Below are 23,643 nucleotides of genomic sequence, written 5' to 3'. Positions count from 1 at the left end.
TGTGTGTGTTCCCAAGATCCCAAGAGGAGAATGGAGGAGAAGGGATTGTGGTGTGGCCATTCCCCCTGGGGGGTGATTTCTTGCTTTCTGTCTCTCTGGTGAGCGCACATGCCCTATAGCAAAAACCTCTCAAAAAAAGCAAACTACTTTCCTCCTCACCTATAAATGCCTCTATACCCATTCTTAGTTTTCCACTTGAAGTAAAGTTCATTGTCTCCATAATCCTATCTCACCAAGGCCAGGATCTGCCTCCATCAATGATCTAACCTGTGTCTAACCTCGTCTGCTTGTCTTTCTCAGAAATAGTTCCTTCTCTGTAGGTGCTAGACATCTCCAAGCTTTGCGATACTGAGATACAGATCGATATGCAACTGAACAAACAATAAACTTGAACAACAATGATGAGACTCTTCCCTCACCGTACCTCCTGTTCTAGCTACTGCCTTCTTTCCCTTTCTCCCTGCTTGGAAGAGGGTCTTCATGCATCTCCTCTGACACGCAGCTCAACTGCTGTAGCCTTCTATATTCAGAGATCATCGGTACCTGTCACATTTCAGCTCCAATGGTAATCTTTTGGTTCTTAGCTTCTCTGAACACCTCTGATCCGTCCTTCGATCTGATTATGACATCTTATTGGTTCCCTTATTAGTTGAATTAAATAAAAGCTTTCTTTCATAAATGTTTCTTTTAGATTGATGTGAGAGTCATGATTTTACTTTAAAAATTGATGTCTCAGGGCTAGCAGATGGCATAGTGGTTAAGGCTCTGGACTCCCACATGGCAGAGGGCAGTTCAAGTCCTGGGTCCGGCAGCTTGAAACTCACCCCAGACGCATGTGAATGTGTGCCCAAAATCACAAGAAGAGAATGGAGGAGAAAGGATGGTGGTGTGGTCATTCCCCTGGAGAGTGATTTTTCACCTTCTGCCTCTTCGTCTCTGTTCTTTAGTGAGTGCGCACACCCTATAGCACAAAATCTCTCTCTCTCTAAAAAAAAGTCTTAACAGACCAAGAAGATTTTTGCCCTTTTTTTGTAATCCAAAGGATGGGTGAGCTTTGCAGAGGGAATAATTTTCGTACTGTGTGGTGCAATCCTTTTGAATGCTATTGCCATTTAACGTTTCTTAAAATCTGTACTTTAACTGAAAGTCTTCCAGTGTACCACCACCACTAGTAAATGCCTCACACTGTGACAGCACTGACCTCCATCACTGATTTTCAGGTTTGGCTGCTTCTCCAAAGTGATCTGTGGGAGTTAAAAGGTATGGCCATGGCCACTACTTAGGCATGGCTGTGACCGTCAAGAGCATAGAGTTGAAAGATGGAAGGCAAGTAAGCATCACCGAGAAGATGCATATGGGTAGGTTGCATGAGGAGCTTTTAAGCTGCTTGGAGGGGACCAAACCCTGGTTAACGGGAGTGGAAGAGGCTTCCTGGGGGAAGCCAACCCCAGTTGGACAGAGAGTGGTGACTCAGGCCCTGGGGGTGTGCTGAGTGCATCGTGCAAAGACTCTAGAGATAAGAGAACCTGTGCTTGTAGAGAACCGTAGTAGTTCGGTAGGATTAGAAAGGAGGTTGCGATGTAGCAGTTAGCGATGGCTAGGGAGGGAGGTGAAAGGGCCTTCCAATCAGAGGCTTTCGAATTTCCCCTTCACTCTCTAACAAGAAAAGCATTTTACCCTGCACCTCAGCCCTCAGTTTCATGAACCAATATTTATGCTTACTATTTACAGTGCTCTTTGCTCTATTCGACCCAATCCCATTCATCTGGAAAAAGACTTGCTACCACCCACTACACTGATCGCACTCACCAAGCAATGGCTGAAGTTTGAACATCCCTGGAGTTTGTTTATTTGCTAAACAAGGGAACTTGGACTTTATCCTGAAAATGTTTAGGCATGGAATTGACCTGAGGGTCAATAGCCAACATATGTTTGTGGGCTGACAGAATGAATCCACCCGTCGCTCCCGCTGTCGCTAGCGATTCATCCATCTTTGAGAAGGAGTGGGGAATAAGAAGGTGTCTACGTTCAGACCCCACTGCTGTTTGGCTTCCCAAGCATTTCAGAGCGATGACACCAATAAGTGACAAAAGTGAGCGCTGCACGCCCCGCACTCCGGCTGCAGGAGCACAAGTACAGCCTGTGCCTGCTGACCTCAGAAACCATCTTTCACGAGCACTGAGACAGTTCATCTGAGTCACGAATTGTCACCATAGCTTCTGTTTCCATAGAAACAGGGCAAGCGGTAAAGCACTTGGCTCTCAGAACTGGGATGAGCTATCCAATAGCCAGATGGTCTGGCAAGTGAAATTGTCATGCCTTACTGAGCATTTATCATGAACTGGCATCATATGAAGAAAGACGTTCTTTGCAGTGAGAATGGAGCAGAGATGGGAAAGTGGCCAGCAGGTGTTTGCTGGTAATTGGCACCGAAGGCCAGGCAAAAGGCAGAAGCCTGGGGCTGTGGCTCCACCCAGTCCCACAAATCCCACTTCACTTCTGTCGTCATTATTCCTATTGCTTTCTCATCCACAGAGCACAGCATTGTGAAATAAATGCTGTTTCCATTCTTACAGTGTCTAGGACAAATGGAATTCTGAGCACTTTCAAATCCTTCCTTAAAGAAATGAATTTTTTATCTCTCTCCTGCAAATGGAAAATGCTAACCACCGCCAACCAGGAGGGAGACTAATACAAGCATTTCGTATTTCCTGGCAGGTGTTTCAATGACTTCTGGGTTTGTCAATGCCACTGCAATTGGCAAAATATTTACTGGGACAATTATATCTGAACAGAGGCCATATTAAAAGGCATTAAAGCCATGATAATGATGACCTATAGTTATTAAATGTTCATTATATGCCAGCCACTAGGCTGAATGATAACATTGCGAGAGCTAGTGTAAGGTGTAAACTACTATTATCCTCACTTTACAGATGAAGACATTGAGTTTTGGAGAGTTGTTTAATCTGGTTACAGTTATAGTTAGTCATTTGAGTACAGGGGGAATATAGACTTTGCTCTCAGCTACCCAGCAACTTTACCACTTTATCCCAATGGAAGGTAATAAAATGCAGGGGCTTTAATGTAGAGCTTCAAAAATATGTGTGTCTCAAATCCCTTATGCAGTCGGTGACATCTCAGGAGACCTTCTCAGAAAATGTATTGGGATAAAGAACTAAAAAGGAAAACAATCGTATCAACACATAGTTAGCGAAATCAAAAATTTATAGCACATAGGCGACCCATTGAGGAGAAGCAGGACCGTCCAGCCTAACCTTAGGGCCAAAACCCTGTCCAGCCTGCAGTGTGGCAGGAGGGGCTGCCTTGGCCTTTAAGAATCCCCCGCAGTTCCTGTGGTCACAGAGCTAGCAGAGAAATGTGCAGGCTCACAGCTGCAGAAACCAGCTCCAAAGAAGGGAGTGTGTCACCAGATGACTAAAAATCACAGCAGAACCTCAAGAAACATGAGAAAGCCAGGAAATGCCCCCCCCCCACCATGAAACACAGTAACTCCTCACCAGCAATAGATAGAACACAAGAAATCACAGGCATGTCCGAAAATGATTTCACAACACGTATCATAACTAAACTCAAGGAGATACAAAAGAAAACAGATAGCTAATTTCAAAAGATGAGAAAAATCTTTCCATGACTTGAAGGAGGAATTCCATAAAGAGATAGACACCCTGAAAAAGAGTCAAAGAGAACTTCTGGAGATGAACAAAATGAAGAAATTCAAAACCTCTCTGGAAAGTATTAACAGCAAATTAGACCATGCAGAAGAAAGAATCTCTGACCTTGACGACAAAACATCTATCTTAGTCAAAGCAACCAAGAAGGGTGGAAAAGTAACCATTAAAAATGAGGACATGGGACCAGCAGATGGCCTAACGGTTAGGTCCAGAACTCCCACAGTCAACTGCAGTTTCAGTCTTGGACCCAATGGCTTAAAACTCACTCCAGGCGCATGTGTATGCATGCCCCAAATCTCAAGAGAATGGAGAAGAAGGGATTGCAGTGTGACCATGCCCCCTGCAGGGTGATTTCTTGCTTTCTGTCTCTTTGTCTTTTTCTGTCTTTCCAGTGAGTGCACATGCACTACAGCAACAAAAACAAAAAACAAAACAAACAACAAAAAATGACAACAACAGAAAACTCTCTAAAAAAAAGAGAACAACAGAGCCAAAAGGTGGCATTGATATTACGGCAGCTGGATCCCACATGGCTGATATTAGGGCAGCTGGATTCCATATGGCCTGAGCCCTGGACATGGTGGGTTGAAAAACATGCTGGGTATATGTATATGTGTGCCCTAAATCCCAAGATAAGAATGGAGGAGAAGAGATCGCAGCATGGCCATCTCCACTGGGGGACAATTTCTTGCTTTCCCTCTCTATCTCTCTCTCTAGTGAGAGTACAGGCCTTATAGCAAAAAAAAAAAAAAAAAAAAAAGATAATATACAGGAAATCTTACACAGCATTAAACAGGTGAATAGCTGAATATTCACACAATGGATATTCTAGAAGGTAAAGAGGTGGATAAAGGCTTCGAAAATCTTTTTTTTTTTTTTTTTTTTTTTTTTAGGATTTATTAGCTGAAAAATTTGCAAATTTAGAGAGAAATGCAAATCCAGGGAGTACAAAGAACGCCAACTATATTTAACATAAGATCTTCTTCAAGGCACATTATAGCCAAACATAAAAATCAAAGACAATAATATACTCAAAATGGCAAGAGAGAAATGCCAAGTTACTTATAAAGATTACTCCATTAGACAAGCATCAGATCTTTCAACTGTAACAATGCAAGCAAGGAAAGAATGGGAAGACATAATTAAGACTCAGAAAGGAAAACAATTTCAATCAAGAACACCATACCTGGCAAGACTGTCCTTCAAATGGGAAGCAAAATTAAAATCATCCCCAGATAAACAAATGAAAACATTCACCAAAAGTAGACCAGCTTTTCAGGAAATTCTTAAGGGAGTACTACACCTTGAAACCAAAGGAAGATAAAAGGAAGTAAGAGAACACAAAACAACTAGAAAGAAAAAAAAAAGTAACTAAATGACAGGGATAAGTCTGTACATATCTATAGCATCCTTGAATGTTAATGGATTAAACTCCCCAACTAAAAGACACAGATTGGCTCAATGAGTAAAGAAACAGGAATCTTCTACATGTTGCCTACAAGAAATACACTCATAGACAAAGATATGCATAGACTAAAAGTGAAGGGCTATAAAAAGTCATTTCATGGAAATGGAAATGGAAAAAAGGAAGGAGTCATGATACTGATATCAAGAGACTTTACGATAAAAGAGTAAAAGTGACAAAAAAGGACACTACTCAGTTCTGAAAGGATTAATTCACCAAGCAGATATAGCAATCATAAATATTTATGTATCCAAAGGCAGGGCATTCAGATATGTAAAAGAAAGACTATGAGACATAAAAGGATATATAGACTGGAGTAATTTGAGGGGATTTTAACACCTCGCTGTCACCACTAGACAGGTCATCTAGGCAAAATAAACAAACAAACAAAAACAAACAAACAAAGAGGCACGAGAGCTAAATGATACAATGAACCAAATGGGCCTGACAAACATCTATAGAGCATCCCATCCGTCAATTACAAAATATACTTTTTCCTCATCTCCACATGGAGCATTTCCAAAGATCGACCACATGATAGGGCACAAAACAAACACCTACAGATTAAAAAATACAGATGTCATTCCCAGCATCTTCTTTTACTACAATGGAATTAAACTTGAAATCAACTGCAGAATGAGCCCTCAAAAACACACAGAAACATGGAAACTAAGCAACTTACTCATGAACAACTTTCAAACTACTGAAGAAATTAAGACTGAAATCAAAAGATACATTGAAACCAACAATAATGAACACACTATTCTTCCTAACCTTTGGGACACAGTAAAAGTAGTCCCAAGGAGGAAATTCATAGCCATTAATGTTCACAAGAAAAAAAAAAAAGAAAGGCAGCAAATAAATAACCTAACATTCATCGAAAAGAACTGGAACATGGACAACAATAACAAAAAAATAAGAGAAGAAAAGAAATAGTGCTCTTTTATTCAGGTGGTGGGGAAGATGGCAGTTATTCAGACCCAGCGTGCTTATCAAAAGCAGCCGACCAAAACAGAAAGAGGGTCCTGCTGGGAGAAACTGGCAAGGAGAAGCTCCCAAGATAGTACAAGAACATTGGCCTGGGTGTCAAGACTCCCAGAGAGGCCATGGAGGGTACCTCCGTTGACAAGAAATGGCCCTTCACTGTAACGCCTCCATCCAAGGACGATGCTGTGTGGTGTGGTAAGGTTACCAAGATGAAGATGTAGACCATTGCCACCGCCGGGACTACCTCCACTACATCTGCAAGTACAATCCCTTTGAGAAGCACCACAAGAATATGTCTGGGCACCTGTCTCCCTGCTTTAGGGATGTCCAGTTTGGCGACATCATCACAGTGGGCGAGTGCTGGCCTCTGAACAAGACTGTGCTCTTCAGCATGCTCAGGTCAACGAGGCTGCTGGCACCAAGAAGCAATTCCAGAAGTTCTGAGCCTGGACACCTGCCCATTCCCAGTAAAATAAAGTTATTTTCCCACCCCCACATCCCCCAAAAGTGAAAGAATTAGTAAAGATTAGAGCTTAATGGGTTGGCAGGTGGGGTGGTGGTTAAGAGCACTGGACTCTCACATGGCAAACAGCAGTTCAAGTCCTGGGCCTGGCAGCTTGCTTTCTCACTTTCTTTCTCTCTTTCTCTCACTCTCTTGCTCTCACTCTGTCCCTCTCTGGTCAAATTAAAATAAATAAATAAATAAAGCTAAATAAATTAATTCTTAAAAAAAAGGTTAGAGCTTAAATAAATGAAATAGAAAATGTAAAATAAACTATAAAAAACAATGTTACAAAAGGCTGATTTTTTGAGAGGATAAACAAAACTGACAAACCATTAGCTAATCAAGAAAAGCAGAGGATAGAAATAAATAAAATCAATGATGAAGCTGGCAATATTGCAAATGATATAACAGAAATACAAATCATTGTGAGAGAATACTACAAGCAACCATATGCCAACAAACTAGAAAACCTAGATGAGATGGACAAATTTCTAGACAAGTAAAAGTTACCTAGGCTGAATCAAGATTAAATAGAAAACTTGAATAGACCAATAGCAAGTGATGAAACCAAATCAGTGTAGTCTCCCAGTAAAGAAAAGCCCAGGTCCAGATGGCTTCACTTCTGAATTCTATAAAACTTCTAAAGAAAAACTAATTTCAATTCTCCTCAAATTAATTCTAAAGTTTCAAAAGGAAGGAGCCTTCCCAAACTCGTACTATGAAGCCTTCAGCACCTTGATACCCAAATTAGACAAGAACGTAACAAAAACTACAGACCAATATCCCCGATGAATACCGATGCAAAAATTCTCAACAAGGTACTAGCAAACTGAATCTAACAGCACATTAAGATTATATACCACAGCCATGTAGGCTTTATTCCAGGGATGCAGGATGCTTCGACATATTCAAAACAATAAATGCAATACAACATATTAACAGAAAGAGAGATAAAAACTATATGATTATAGCCATAGATACAGAAAAAATATATCATGAAAGATCATCCCACCATGTGCAAGACTCTCAGTGAAATAAAGATAGACGGGACATTCCTCAAAATGATTAAGACCATATACAACAGACCCAGTGCTAGCATCATGCCAGTGGAGAAGAGCTGAAAGCTTTCCCACTAAAAACGGGAATAAGAGGAGACTGCCCACATTCTCCACTCCTTTTCAGCATAGTACTGGAAGTCCTCACCAAAGCAATCAGACAAGAGAGAAGACATTCAGGTAGAGAAAGAAGAAGCTAAGCTGTCCCTAGTTGCATATGACATGATCATATAAATAGAAAATCCAAAGGAATCCATGAAAACAAAAACAAAAACAAAAAAACAACTCCTAGAAGTGATCAATGAATTCAGTAAAGTAGTAGGGTACAAAAATCAATATACAAAAATCTATAGCATTTTTCTTTTCTTTTCTTTTCTTATTTTTTTTGGAGAGGTTTTTGCTATAGGGCACATGCGCTCGCCAGACAGACGAGACATAGAGACAGAAAGCGAGAAATCACCCCGCAGGGGGGATGGTAACGCCGCAATCCCTGCTCCTCCATTCTCTTCTCAGGGTCTTGGGCACGCACGCACACGTGCCAGGCGTGAGTTTTAAGCCACCGGGTCTGGGACGCGAACCGCAGTCAACTACGTGGGAGTCCAGCGACACAGCCATTACGCTAACTGCTGGTTCCCCCTCTATAGCATTTTTCTACACCAACAGTGAACAGACTGAGGCAGAACTGAAGAAAGCCATCCCATTACGGTAACTGCAAAAAATGAATAAGATACTTCAGAATCAGCCTAACTGAAGAAATGAAAGACCTCTATAAGGAAAACTATAAAAACTGAAAAAAGAAATTGAGTATGATACAAAAAACTAAAAAGATATCCCGTTGTTCTTGGATTGGAAGACTCAATATAATAAAGACGTCAGTTCTACCCAAATTAATTTACATATTCACTGTGATTCTGATCTAACCGCTTGCAACATTCTTCACAGAAATAGACAAAAAAAAAAAAAACATAAAATTTCTCTGAAATCATAAAAGACCCCATATTGCCAAGGCAATACTATACAAAATGAATAAAGCAGGAGACATCTGACTACCCAACTTCAAAATATATTACAAAGCAGTAATAATCAAAACAGCATAGTACTGGCACATAAATAGACACATAGACCAATGGAACAGAACAGAGAATCCAGAAATAAACTCCAAATCATACAGCTAACTAATCTTTGTCAAAGTCACAAGACAATGCAGTAGAGGAAAGAAAGTCTTTTCAGCAAATGCTGAAGAAAAATCTGGATATCTACCTGAAGAAAAATGTAACCGGACCTGTCTCTCTCTCTCCTCATTAGTAAGAATAAACTCAAAATGGATCAAAGACTTAAATGTAGTGACCAGCAGATGATATAATAGTAATTTTGTTAGACTCCCATGTAGTCAACTGCAGTTTAAGTCTCAAACCCACCAGCTAAATTCACACTGGGCACATGTGTGTGTGTGTGTGTGTCCAAAATCCCAAGAGGAGAATGGAGAAGAAGGGGTTGCAGCATGGCCATCCCCGTTGGGGGGTGATTTCTCACTTTCTGTCTCTCTGTATCTATAAAACAAAACAAAACAAACAAACAAACAAACAAAATAAAACAAAACCAACTGAAATGTAAAGCCTCAAACTACAAAACTACTAGTGGAAAATTTAAAGGAACCTCTAGAAGACATCAAAGTAGGCAAAGATTTCTTAAATGTGACCTCTGAGGCATAGGCAATAATCCTCAAGATAGACAAGTGGGGTTACATCAACCTAAAAAGTTCTTCATAGAAAAGGAAACAACAATTAGAATGAAAAGCAACCTTCACAATGGGGAAAAAAATATTTGCAAATTACTCCCCAGACAAGGGATTGATAACCAGAATATACAGGGAATTTAAGCATCTCACCTATTAAAAAAATATGAATAATCGGACCAGCAGTTGGCATAATGGCTATATTTCTGGACTCCCAAGTAGTCAACTGTGGTTTGAGTCCCGGACCCAGTGGCTTAAACTCATGCCAGGCGTATGTGCGTGCGTGCGTGCCCAAGATCCCGAGAGGAGAATGGAGGAGAAGGGGTTGCAGCGTGGCCATCCCCACTGGGGGTTGATTTCTCACTTTCTCTCTCTCTGTCTCTGTCTTTCTGGTGAGTGCACACACCCTATAGCAAAATTCTCTCCCAACAAAAAAGAAATATGAATAATCTAATTTTAAAATGGGCAAACTAAATAGACAACTCTCCAAGGAAGACTTCCGAATGACCAAAAGACGTATGAACAAATGTTCAACATCTCTTGTCATTTAAAAAATGCAAATTAAAACCACAATGAGATATACCATTTAGCCTGAGTTCTCTGTTAAAAATATTCTGTAATTTTTTGCTTTATAAAAATTAAAATTAAAAAATTAAAAAAATAATATATAGGTGATAATCAACTTATTGTGGATTACATTCAATGAAGTTTAAAACCTTACAAGTTGAAAACACATTTAAAACACCTAACTTACTGAACATCACAGCTTAGCCTACCCTAAATGTGTTCAGATCACTTTTACATTAGCCTACAGTCGGTCAAAACCATCTAACACAAAGTAGATTTTATAATAAAGTATTGAATATCTCACGTAACTTATTCAATATTTTAGTGTTAGTGAAAAATGGAATGGTCATCTAGATTTAAAAAACTTATTTATTTCTTCTATGAGGGAGAGACATATACACACAGAGAGACAGGTAGGCAGCCCCCAAAGGTCTTTATGGCACAATCTGTCCCAACTGTCGGCCAGCCAGGATCACAGGCATGCTTGCACCAGTGTTCTCAGGGAGGTCCTGGGATGCGAACCTGGTGCTTTCCCACGTGGGTCCAGCTGCAGTCTCACTGTAATGCCACCAGGCCTAGGGGTGCTTGATATGTGGTTTCTAATCTGTAGACATTGCTTTCACACTATTGCAAAGTAAAACAATCTTAAGCTGAACCATCATTAAGTCCGGTTACACTCACTGACATGGATCCAGGAGGGAGCAGCAGAGACACTACTGTCTGAAGTTAGGTGTGGTTCTTCAGTAGTGCATTAAGTCATATTGGACAGTCAGGTACCTCCCATAAGGTTCAAGTAGTAAAGACAGTAAATGATATTTCTTTCTTTCTTTTTAACTTCCCAGAAATATTCTTTTTTTTTTTTTAAAGAATTATTTTATTAACTTCACTTATTTACTAATTTTCATTTGATCAGAGAGGGACAGAGTGTGAGAGAAAGAGAGTGAGCGAGAGAGAGAAAGTGAGAAAGTAAGCCACCAGGTCTGAGACTCGAACCTCCCACCATGTGGGAGTCCAGCGCCCCCAACCACCAGTCCACCTGCCAGCCCCCAGAAGTACTCTTCCAGAGAGAGAAATCTTTTCTTCCCCATGGGTCATGTTCAAGGCACACCCTTCTCCTTCTTTGGGAGATTTGGGCACCACGCACATGTGCCCAGTATGTTTTTTAAGCTTCTGGGTTTGGAACTTGAACCAGGTGTGACCATGTGGGATCCAGCTCCTTTAACCATCAGGCCATAGGCCAGTCCAGAGTAAATAGTATTTACTTTCTGCTTTGGAGCAAGACTACTTGATTTTCTTTTCTTTTTTTCTTTTTTTTGGAGAGGTTTTTGCTTTAGGGCGCGTGTGCTCACCAGACAGACAGAGAGAGACAGAGAGACAGAAAGCAAGAAATCACCCCCCTGGGGAATGGCCACACCACAATCCCTTCTCCTCCATTCTCCTCTCGGGATCTTGGGCACACATGCACACGTGCCCGGTGTGAGTTTAAGCCACTGGGTCCGGGACTCGAACCGTGGTCGACTACATGAGAGTCCAGCAACATAGCCATTATGCTAACTGCTGGTCCTGAATACTTGGGTTTTGAGTCCAAAAGCTGGTACTCATAAACTGAGTGATCTTAAAAAATATTTTCCTTCTGAATTTTGGTTTCTCAGTCTGTAAAATAGGGGTAAAATCTATACCACAGGGCTGTGTGAGGATGAAAAAAAAACAATATGAAAGTGTATAATAATGTCTCCCACAAATTGTTTTCAATTACACAGGGTCATTTCAGGGACTATGTCTGGGGACTGATGGGGGAGAATACAACGTCAGAATGTTGGGTACCTTAACCAAGTTTTGCTTTTTAATATATTTTATCTTCTGCAAAAAACATGATTGAAAAAGAAGAACCCTTTGCTACTCAATCTAATGCTAGACCTAATTATTATGTTAAGGGTATGTTGATAAACCAAATATAAAAAACGAATTCCAACCTCTTCATTTCTTGGCATTTAATCATTTAATGTGTATATTATTGCAGGGGCTGTGTTAAGTAGCATTACTTAAGAAACTTAAGAAAAACTCACGCTCATTTCGTTTCTCTACGTGTTATTTTTTTGGAGGTGATTTGCCTTATAGGAGCACCAAGAACGCGTCCAGTAACAGTAGGGAGTCCTTCGTTTCCACAGCCACCTTCCCTCCTACTGCTCATTCAGAACAGAACTTCACTTTCCCAGCATCGTGCATATGGTAATCAGCTTCATGCATATGGTAATCAGCTTGCTCTCCTTTGAACTAGATAATTGCAGGAATCACAGGATATCCGAAGCCTGTCCGTGTATGTTTACGTTCACTGACACGGTTACATGAGGGATCAGCAGAAACACGACTGGTTCTGTTGGTTTAAATTAAAGTCCTTAATCAGTCCCCTGAGAAGTGTTATCTGGGAGGTAACTGCAAGCGTGTGCATGAATCTTTGATGTGCTTCATTCTATAACGTTTCTGGGAGGCCTGCAAATGCGAATTTTGCACAGCAAAAATGTGCTCCTGACATCAGACGAGGCATCTGGTGGTTTCCCAAGCTTGGGAACCTAGTAACGCAGGCTTGGCGCTGCAGAGCACAGAGAGGGTAGCGTTCCCTTACTCCCTTACCTTAATCCTCCCCGTCCGTCTCCCGACGAGAGCAGACGCTAACAGCTACTCTTCACTTCCGTATACTGAGACTTGACTTAGTTCCAAAAGTGGGAATACAGAGCTATCCTTGTCATCTGCTTTACCAACCGAAGAAGCCACAGCTCAGGAAGGTTGAGTGATTTGTCCAGTTTGCTTGGGCAGAAACCGAGGTCCCTGGGGTCCGGAGTACACAGTACCAGGGACAGCCTCTCCTAGTCTCCCTGCCTCTGCCTCATGGTTATCTCAGCACTGCATTGCAGCTGGAGTGTGCATGGGCCTAAGCTACAGGGGTAGGCTACTCTAGACCACTGTCCGGTCTTGTGGTCACCAAGGCTGCCTTGTCGCAGCGCACAGAGGAAGTACACTTCGGTTGTGGCCTTCCTGGTCCTTCTTCTGTGGTCATTGAACTGCTCTCTCAAGCCCTCCCTCACTCCCTTGCCAGGTGGCTAGGCATGAACTTAAAAGGAAGTTGTAGAGAGAGATCCAGATCCAGATCCAATCGCCTGTTGGCATGGTGGTTAAGGTGCTGGATTCCCACATGGTCCCCCACAGTTCGAGGCCCGGACCTGGCAGCTTGAAAATCACACCTGGCACATGTGCATACATGCCCAAAGATCCCAAGAGGAGAATGGAAGAGAGGGATTATGGAGTGGCCACTGGCTCAAGGAGTGATCTCTTACTTTGCCTCTCACTGTCTCTCTCTAGGGAGTACAAGTGTCCTGTGGCAAGAACATTGGAAAAAAGAAAAACCAAAAGATAGATCCAGAGAAGAAAACTGTCAAAATTTCAGCTCTTAGACTTTTCAAAGGCATTATTTCAAGAAACACAAAAATAATGTGAAATTTGGTTTAATTTAGTTGCTGACTTCCTCCCTGAGACGGAAAAGGCAGTTTCCCTTAGCTGAATGGGATGCCTGGACAGCAGCTGAGAGGAGAAGACCCCTGTCCGGCCATCATGGCAGCTGCCCAGGAGTGCCATTGAGCCCGCAGCCTCCGGGGTGAGCACATCGAGGCCTGCACTTGCGCAGACTCCTGGGCGGGAGCCTCCAGTGACTGCCTGCAAACGTCCTGCCTGAGCGCTGCAAGGCACTGCTCGGTCCTCCACGTGTGGGTGACAGCCTCCCCACACTGAGATGTGTCCCGGGGCAGGTGACACGGACAGAGGTGGTGAGGCTGCAGGGGTAGAAGAATCCCTACCCAGGCACAGAGAGGGTTCAAACCCAGTCTGCCATGCTAACAAGTCACGGATGGTCGTAGAAAGAAGCCCCTCCCGTGCATAGAAAACTGTATTTCCTGTGTTTGGTAAATGGCTTCTAATAATTGCAAGATCCTAGAGTAAGGGTAATGATTACGAGCCCCAAATCTATTGATGATTCTTAGGTTAACGGCGGTCATTAAATGTCTTTAAATGCAGCTAACATTAGTTGAATTCTTAACTACGTGCCAGGTATTACATTAAACATATTATACATATTATTGCTTATCCTGCATACTACAAACAACCCTTATAAGATGATATTTTTAAAAGAATTACTTCTTTGTTTTTATTATTGTTATTATTATTTTTTATTAGCTATAGGACACAGAGAGAGACAGAGAGAAAGAAGGTGAGAAAGCAAGCCGTCAGGTCTGGGATGTGAACTGCAATCAGCTGTGTGGGAGTCCAACGCCTTAACCACCACGCCACCTGCTGGCCTCAGTGATTTTATTTTTAGCTTTCACTTTGCAGATGAGGAAACTGAAGCTTAGTGAGGTTAGGTACATTTGGCAAAGGTCAGAAAACTGGCAAAGAGTAGAACTTATATTTGAGCCAGGAATTTGGATTTCTTGTTCTTATTTGAGTGCAATAAAAAAAGAGGACAAGGAGGAGGAAGATGAGGAGATGAAGAAGAGAAAAAACTGCCAAATAGTGAAGGGAGGTGGAGGGATCATTCATCTGTTTTTCCTGGAGGAAACAATGTGTGTGTGTGTGTGTGTGTGTGTGTGTGTAATACATATATGCACATGTATTGGTATATGCACACGTAGGCGTGTATGTCTCTCTGTGTATATATCTCATATATACACATATATGCACATGTAGGTGTGTGTATATATAATATACATATATGCACATATATGCATATATGCACAAATATATGTGTATGTATTATATGTGCACATATATGCATTTGTGCACATGTAGGTATGTGTGTCTCTGTGTGTATATATATTATATATACACATATATGCACATGTAGGTGTGTGTATATATAATATACATATATGCACATATATGCATATATGCACAAATATATGTATCTGTATTATATGTGCACATATATGCATTTGTGCACATGTAGGTATGTGTGTCTCTGTGTGTATATATTATATATTATATATATGCACATGTATGGGTATGTGCATGTATATGTGTGTGTGTGATCTTATACAATGTATCTCATATGTATATCCACACAGAGAATGTTGAGTGTGCACGTGTGCATACCGTCCACCTACAAAGAACTGGAATCTTCTGTAGGCGGAAACGTCGATCTCAACGACAGCACAATGACCGGAGGAGACACTGAGGCTGGGCGGGCACCCTGATGTGCGATCTCTCACATAGCAGTTTTCAGCAGTGTGACTCTCCCTCTGTGTGAACTGTGCTTCCAGAGGGGCAGCGAATACACTTGGTTTGCTTTTTTATCCCAGAGTTTAGTGTTGTCCCTGACCAGCCCAGGGTTGCCCAGCCAGCAAGTGGGATTCAAACTCACTCCATCACTAGAGCTGATCTTTGCACCACCACCCTGCCCTCCCTCTCACAGAATGCTCCTCTCCCAGACACACTGCATTGAGATTTTAGGGCGTGGCTGCTTCCCTGGTGGGGGCGCAATCAGAATCCCCTCATATTCTGCCCAGAAAACTGGTAGGAAATCAACACCGGAGACACATTGCCCACCCACAGGCTTCAGAATAAAACCGAGGACCCATAGCCGAGCCTCACCTTGCCGACTCCTTATCAGCGCGCACTGAAACCGGTAACCCCCGCAGGCTGGGTGCCCAGATGACCGGAGCTGCCTGGGGGACTTGATTTCGCAAAGCTTCTACATAACGTGATAGATGGAAATGTTTGGGGACATATTTAAAAAAGGGAGATTGGAAGGTTTTTTAAAGCCAGCGCACCACAGGGGTTTGGGTTTTCGTTTTGTTCTAGGATGCCGTCGTCTGGTCAGTTACATCCGGATACTCAGTTTGTGGAAATTCAGACAGAACCAGCTGGCTCCGAGGCAGTAACCAGCCTAGCCTGTGAACATGGAGTGCAGGCTCTTGCCCTGCTCGTTGGCTGTCTGTCGCCTCTGAGCAGTCCCAGAAAACTGGGCTGAGGCAAAGTCAGAGAGTGAGAATGAAATTTGTATGGAGGAATTCAAAGTAGCACTGTTGATCCTAGTGAAACCTGGAGACAAGCTAGTTGTCCTGTTGTGGATTCACAGTCACATAAATTCTGACCTGCCTGAGTAAGGGAGTATTAAGGAACAGAGCAGAAGAGTGCTCATGATGACGACGTCGTAATATTAATTGCTAAAAACAATAGAGAGGCAGAATGTCAGTGGGAAACAGATATGGCTTATCATCTGTTGATGATGACGTGTATAGTATTCTCAACTGGATTGGTCTGAGAAGTATTTCATGATGGATAAAGTCTTTTTACAAGCAAAATGACTGTTTTAAAAAATAATTAGAATAATAATACTAATGATTGGGAAAAACATAGAAAAGTTATTGAATGATGAAGAGGGGAGATTAATGTCTCTGTATTGACTGACATGCATGACATTCCCTTTTGAAAAAGCAATGTAATACACTGTAAAGTTATATGTAATCCAATGTAATAGAAAGAAGATTATGATGATAATAAAAATAAAAATTAAAATTAAAAAAATAATAAAAAACATTATAGACAGTAGAAAACCTAGAGTATTTGATATTTAGATAAATATTCGCTCACTGGAAAAGTCGTGACATACTTTTTTACACAAAAATGTATTATGGGGACCAGCAGTTGACATAATGGCTATGTCACTGGACTCCCATATAGTCAACCATGGTTCGAGTCCCAAACCTGGTGGTTTAAACTCATGCCAGGCGTGTGTGCATGCGTGCCCAAGATCCCGAGAGGAGAATGGAGGAGAAGGGATTGCGGCGTGACCATCCACCCGGGGGGTAATTTTTCGTTTTCTGTCTCTCTCTTTCTGATGCGAGCACACGCTCTATAGCAAAGATCTCTAAAAAGTGCATTATGACTTTTCCAACAACCCAATATAATACATTTTTTTTAAAAAAAATGTTTATTGGGGCCAGGAGCTGGTATGGTAGTTAGGCACTGACCTCCCACATGGCCGATGGCAGTTCGAGTCCCAGACGTGGTTACTTATTTTTCCACTTTTGTATTATATGTGCACATATATGCATTTGTGCACATGTAGGTATGTGTGTCTCTGTGTGTATATATTATATATTATATATATGCACATGTATGGGTATGTGCATGTATATGTGTGTGTGTGATCTTATACAATGTATCTCATATGTATATCCACACAGAGAATGTTGAGTGTGCACGTGTGCATACCGTCCACCTACAAAGAACTGGAATCTTCTGTAGGCGGAAACGTCGATCTCAACGACAGCACAATGACCGGAGGAGACACTGAGGCTGGGCGGGCACCCTGATCTCTCACATAGCAGTTTTCAGCAGTGTGACTCTCCCTCTGTGTGAACTGTGCTTCCAGAGGGGCAGCGAATACACTTGGTTTGCTTTTTTATCCCAGAGTTTAGTGTTGTCCCTGACCAGCCCAGGGTTGCCCAGCCAGCAAGTGGGATTCAAACTCACTCCATCACTAGAGCTGATCTTTGCACCACCACCCTGCCCTCCCTCTCACAGAATGCTCCTCTCCCAGACACACTGCATTGAGATTTTAGGGCGTGGCTGCTTCCCTGGTGGGGGCGCAATCAGAATCCCCTCATATTCTGCCCAGAAAACTGGTAGGAAATCAACACCGGAGACACATTGCCCACCCACAGGCTTCAGAATAAAACCGAGGACCCATAGCCGAGCCTCACCTTGCCGACTCCTTATCAGCGCGCACTGAAACCGGTAACCCCCGCAGGCTGGGTGCCCAGATGACCGGAGCTGCCTGGGGGACTTGATTTCGCAAAGCTTCTACATAACGTGATAGATGGAAATGTTTGGGGACATATTTAAAAAAGGGAGATTGGAAGGTTTTTTAAAGCCAGCGCACCACAGGGGTTTGGGTTTTCGTTTTGTTCTAGGATGCCGTCGTCTGGTCAGTTACATCCGGATACTCAGTTTGTGGAAATTCAGACAGAACCAGCTGGCTCCGAGGCAGTAACCAGCCTAGCCTGTGAACATGGAGTGCAGGCTCTTGCCCTGCTCGTTGGCTGTCTGTCGCCTCTGAGCAGTCCCAGAAAACTGGGCTGAGGCAAAGTCAGAGAGTGAGAATGAAATTTGTATGGAGGAATTCAAAGTAGCACTGTTGATCCTAGTGAAACCTGGAGACAAGCTAGTTGTCCTGTTGTGGATTCACAGTCACATAAATTCTGACCTGCCTGAGTAAGGGAGTATTAAGGAACAGAGCAGAAGAGTGCTCATGATGACGACGTCGTAATATTAATTGCTAAAAACAATAGAGAGGCAGAATGTCAGTGGGAAACAGATATGGCTTATCATCTGTTGATGATGACGTGTATAGTATTCTCAACTGGATTGGTCTGAGAAGTATTTCATGATGGATAAAGTCTTTTTACAAGCAAAATGACTGTTTTAAAAAATAATTAGAATAATAATACTAATGATTGGGAAAAACATAGAAAAGTTATTGAATGATGAAGAGGGGAGATTAATGTCTCTGTATTGACTGACATGCATGACATTCCCTTTTGAAAAAGCAATGTAATACACTGTAAAGTTATATGTAATCCAATGTAATAGAAAGGAGATTATGATGATAATAAAAATTAAAATTAAAATTAAAAAAATAATAAAAAACATTATAGACAGTAGAAAACCTAGAGTATTTGATATTTAGATAAATATTCGCTCACTGGAAAAGTCGTGACATACTTTTTTACACAAAAATGTATTATGGGGACCAGCAGTTGACATAATGGCTATGTCACTGGACTCCCATATAGTCAACCATGGTTCGAGTCCCAAACCTGGTGGTTTAAACTCATGCCAGGCGTGTGTGCATGCGTGCCCAAGATCCCGAGAGGAGAATGGAGGAGAAGGGATTGCGGCGTGACCATCCACCCGGGGGGTAATTTTTCGTTTTCTGTCTCTCTCTTTCTGATGCGAGCACACGCTCTATAGCAAAGATCTCTAAAAAGTGCATTATGACTTTTCCAACAACCCAATATAATACATTTTTTTTAAAAAAAATGTTTATTGGGGCCAGGAGCTGGTATGGTAGTTAGGCACTGACCTCCCACATGGCCGATGGCAGTTCGAGTCCCAGACGTGGTTACTTATTTTTCCACTTTCCTAATCTCTCTGTCTTTCTCTAGTCAAATTTTAAAAAATAATAATAATAAAACTAAGTAATTATTTATAAAAAAGCTTATTTATTTCTTCCTTGAGAGAGCAGTAGGGAGAGTAAGAGAGCCAGAGAGGGAGAAAGAGAGACCCACAGCAGGTCTCCGCCACGACCTGCCCCGTCTCAGCAGGCTCTGATCGTGAGCCGATGGTGCACGGGCTCAGCATGACTGTGGAGGTCCTGGGATGTGAACCCAGGGCCTTTCCGATGTGGGTGCAGCTGTGTTACATTGTGCCACCCCCGTCTCCCTGGGTGAACCCACCTTTAACCCCACCCCAGCCCCCACCCCCTGTCTAGGCGACAGATTATTTTTCAGTAATCATAACGAATCATCGTGGTAGCTAGAAAAGCATGCGCCTGTAGCCTTCTCCTTCATCTGAGCTTTTTTATGCACTCATGCTGGTAAAGCTAATACAGGAGAAGAAGCTAAATACGTAAATATCGGGGCGCCAGCAGGTGGTGTGGTGAAGGTGCTGGAGTCCCACATGGCTGATCACGGTTCGAGACCTAGATCCAGTGGCTTGAAACTCATGCCAGGCGTCTGTGTATGCATGTCCAAAATCCCAAGAGGAGAATGGAGGGGAAGGGATTGCAATGTGGAAATCCTCCTGGGGGGAGGGTGATTTCTCACTTTCTCCCTCTCTGTCGCCTATCCTATAGCAAAACACTCTCTTAAAAATAAATAAGTAAATAAATATCAGACCAGCTCATGGTGCGGTTAAGTCTCTGGATGTGGCTGATTGTGCAGTTCAAGTTATGGATCTGGAGGCTTGAAAAACATTCCAGGCACGTGCATGTGTGTGCATGCCCTAAATCTCCAAAGGAGAAGGGATTGCATATGGCTACCTCCATACCTCCATGAGGGGGGGATTTCTCACTTTCCCCCTCTCTCTCTCTGTCTCTGGTGAGTGCATGTGCTCTCTGGCAAAATTAAAATAAATAAATACAAATTATAGTCCAAAAACACAGAAAAAGTAATAAATTTATATTTTTAATTACAGTTTTGGGTGGAGAGGGAAGAGGAAGCCTATGGAGAAATACTCCCAAACGGCTGACTACCTAACGTTTTGGAGAATGATCTGAAAGTTAATACAACAGAATGACAAAATTGTAGCAAGTTAGTTCCATTTCTTCATCTGTACAATCATTACACTCCCAGTGTTTATTGCAAGTCTACTGGTTAAATGCAGGAATGTACAACATAGGAGTTGAATACCTGAGGAGGACCCATAGCGAGCGCAGATTCTGAACCCCACAGAACTTGCTTTCCAGAGGAGAGGAAAGCATATAACCGATCGCGGGTGTCACGCGCCAGGCAGAGTCCTATGAATGAACTCTCCTGTGGACCACAAAATATACTAAGGTATAAGTCATGAAAATGTAATCTAACCTTAAATATATTGGGCATTGGAAATTCATGATGAACGTTTGCATAGAAAACCACATCGTGACTTTCCCAGTGACCGTGAGTAAACCCATCAGTGTCTTTACTAATTGTTCAGAGCTTAGACCAGTAGAAACTATTTGGGGAAAGGGATATTTTACCACTGCTGTTTCAAATGACTGGAGCTTCATGGCAATATGGAGCAGGATCATTTTTAGTTACACGGTCATTTTCAGTTGCTGTTACGTATTAGTGGGTGCCAGAATTTCCCTTGCCTTCCAGCTTACACCTGAAGTGTTTGTTACCTGCAGTAACCACTCCCAGCATCCCACTCCTGAAATGAACTGATGCTACCTCCCACAAATAAAAGAGAACATGAAGTTGAATCTAAAATGTACTGGAAAGAAGCCTTTGAAGCTGCCTCTGCACAAGGGAGGGTGTGAGGGTTTCTGTCATTTGTGTCACTTGGGCAAGGACCGATGAAGACAGGAAAGAGACATCCTCAGATGGCCGATGCTCAACAGATCAATCAGAGCTTCTTTCTGGAGAACCTGGAATGCCAAATGCCCAGGTGAGACAGGTTAGTTACATCTGAGTATTCATTAAACTATCGTTTTGGTTTTTTTATGAAGTCAGTCTTGGAAACCCTTCTACCCAAGAAATTATCTGTTATGTTTCTGGGTTATTTCTTAGCAATAAACCCTCTATTTTCCAAGCTTATCTCTGTGGGTCAAACTTAAAGCATGGCTTGGTTATAAAACTGAACATACAAAAAAAGAGTTTCTGTATGGAATATATGAGACTTTTAACAATGGTTAGGCTCTCTGGGATGCGAGATAGTAGGGTATTTTTCAGCATTTCTTCCTCTATGTCCTGCATTATCTACCATGAACATGTGTTGGTGGCATTTCAGAAAAAAATTTTACAAGCAATAACTACTTTTTATGTTCAAATTGATTGGCTGTAAAAAGAGCGAAGAAAGAATTATAGCTATAATTCCTTGCACAGAAGTTCTCTTTTCAATGGAAAAACTAATGAATGCACCAACAAAGACAGCTGTAACCTGCTGAGTTAAACACAGCTTCCCCTAGGCTGGTATCTCAATTTTTATTCCTAGGCTGTAGGATACACAGGGCATTCCAAATTCTTCCAGGGTAGTAAGACACCATGATAATGGTCAGGGAGTTACCTTGGACTGCAAAGGTGAGGTGGATTGGGGCTTTTAGCAATCTCTTGCCTGTACTGAAAGGTTATTTTTGAAGACAAGAGTACCGAATGTTCCAAGCTCCCACTGTCGTCATGGAAACCTTTCAGCTAGCTGAATAGGTTAGCAGGATTTTATGTTCCTCACTTTGACAAATACAAGAAGACCTGATCCCAGCTTTGCATTACTAATCAGAAAACTTCTGCTTTCAGGACTTCCAGCACTCGATTAGTCACATTTAAAAAAAAAATGTTTTCCCCCTCCATGACATAAAGCAACAGGCGAGTTCTCTTTCAAAAATCATTCCCACTTCAGAAGCAGAACCAAATCGTGACCGGGCTGACCCTGTTGTGCCGGGAATAATACTGCGTGCCGTTCTGACGGGCTCCTGCAGGTTAATTTCAGCTCCCGCGGAAACATGGCTGATTTGTACTGACGTCCAGTGGTTTCCTGGAGGTAAACTCACTTGCTAATAGGCAGGAATGATTCCTCATTTTAGCAACAACAGACTGCCAACACTAGCTTATAAAGCACCGGCAAGCTTTAGGAAAAAGGCACCCCAGCGCTAACCCCAAAACTGCTCTCCCGTGGGTGGGTAGAGTCAGACCTGGAGGGTCTGACTTTCCCTCTTACTCACTTGCAGCAACTTCTACATTGCTCTGGAAGGTAGAAGCAGCCTCAGAAACCAAAGGCAAGTTGAACAATGAAAAACTGCATTGCAGACAAAAGACTGATGTGGGGAGATACTGAGTTGAAGCTGGATTTGTTGATTTTCTTAAAGATTCAGAAAACCTGTGTTTGGAAGGGGAAGGAGTCAACCAGGGAGCCTTGCAGTAGACTTGTTAGGCAAGGTCAAATATAATTATAATTATTAATTTAAGTGGACTGTAACAAAGAACATAGGCTCTTCTAGCTACATAACTTGGGGCGTTTTTCTTGTATCTCAGTTTCTTTTTTAGTAGAATGGAAATCAATCACATCTGTCCCATAGTTTTGCAGTGAGGATTAAAAAGTTAATAATACATGTACATTGCTTTTCAGCTCTGACATGTAATACATGTTAAATAGGTATCTTTGGCATGACAGAGACTTAGCAGAGACAGGAGTAATGGGAAACAAAGGAGAAAAAGAGAAATGAAAAAGAAAATGTGAAAAAAAGACCAAGAATGAGGTACAGCCAGTTGTGTAGTAGTTAGGGCCTTGGAATCCCACATCGCCACCTGTGGTTCAAATCCCAGAGTCGGTGGCTTGAAATTCACACCAGGCACATGTGTGTATGTGCGTGCCCAAAATCCCAAGAGGAGAATGGAAGAGAAAGGATTGTGGCATGGCCATTCCTCCTGGGGGTGATTTCTCACTTTCTCTCTCTCTGTCTTGTTCTGTCTCTCCAGCAAGTGTATGTGCCCTATAGCAAAAAAATTAATTAATTAATTAAAAATAAAAATAAAAAATAAAATTAAATCTCTTAAAAAAACATAAAACAAGAATGCAGTGAATCTGGTTATAAAGTAGTCACTTCTACTTGCCTAAACTTCAGTGTTTCCAAAATTCCCTCCCTAGCCCTAAACCCCACTGGATTTACCTTTCAATGGATGCAACTAACTGAGACAATTTTACAGAATTCACGTGACTAACAGTATTTTTTTTTTATTAGCTAACGATGCTTCAGTGAAGTCTTGCTTTCTGTTTAGGGCCCCAGTGTCTGTGCTGTATCATGCCATGGTGCTTGCCTGAGAAATCTCAAGTTAATAAAGCAAGCATGTGGTGAAAACTGCTGCTTCAGTGTACAGAGAGGGCTG

General features: G+C 42.0%; 1 protein-coding gene and 1 pseudogene across 1 annotated transcript in view; one reads left to right on the top strand and one right to left on the bottom strand.

Annotated features, from left to right (window-relative positions):
- The window catches only part of GABRB1 (gamma-aminobutyric acid type A receptor subunit beta1), a 353,552-nt gene that overhangs the window by 184,828 nt on the left and 145,081 nt on the right, over positions 1–23,643 (bottom strand). The window lies entirely within an intron of this gene.
- On the top strand, positions 6,124–6,591 carry LOC102471330 (40S ribosomal protein S11-like; annotated as a pseudogene).

This window comes from Tupaia chinensis, unplaced genomic scaffold, assembly GCF_000334495.1.
Source record: "Tupaia chinensis unplaced genomic scaffold, TupChi_1.0 Scaffold000054_1, whole genome shotgun sequence".
NCBI lineage: Eukaryota > Metazoa > Chordata > Mammalia > Scandentia > Tupaiidae > Tupaia > Tupaia belangeri.
The sequence above is the reverse complement of the archived record's forward strand: the minus strand, read 5'-3'. Positions and strand labels throughout refer to the sequence as shown.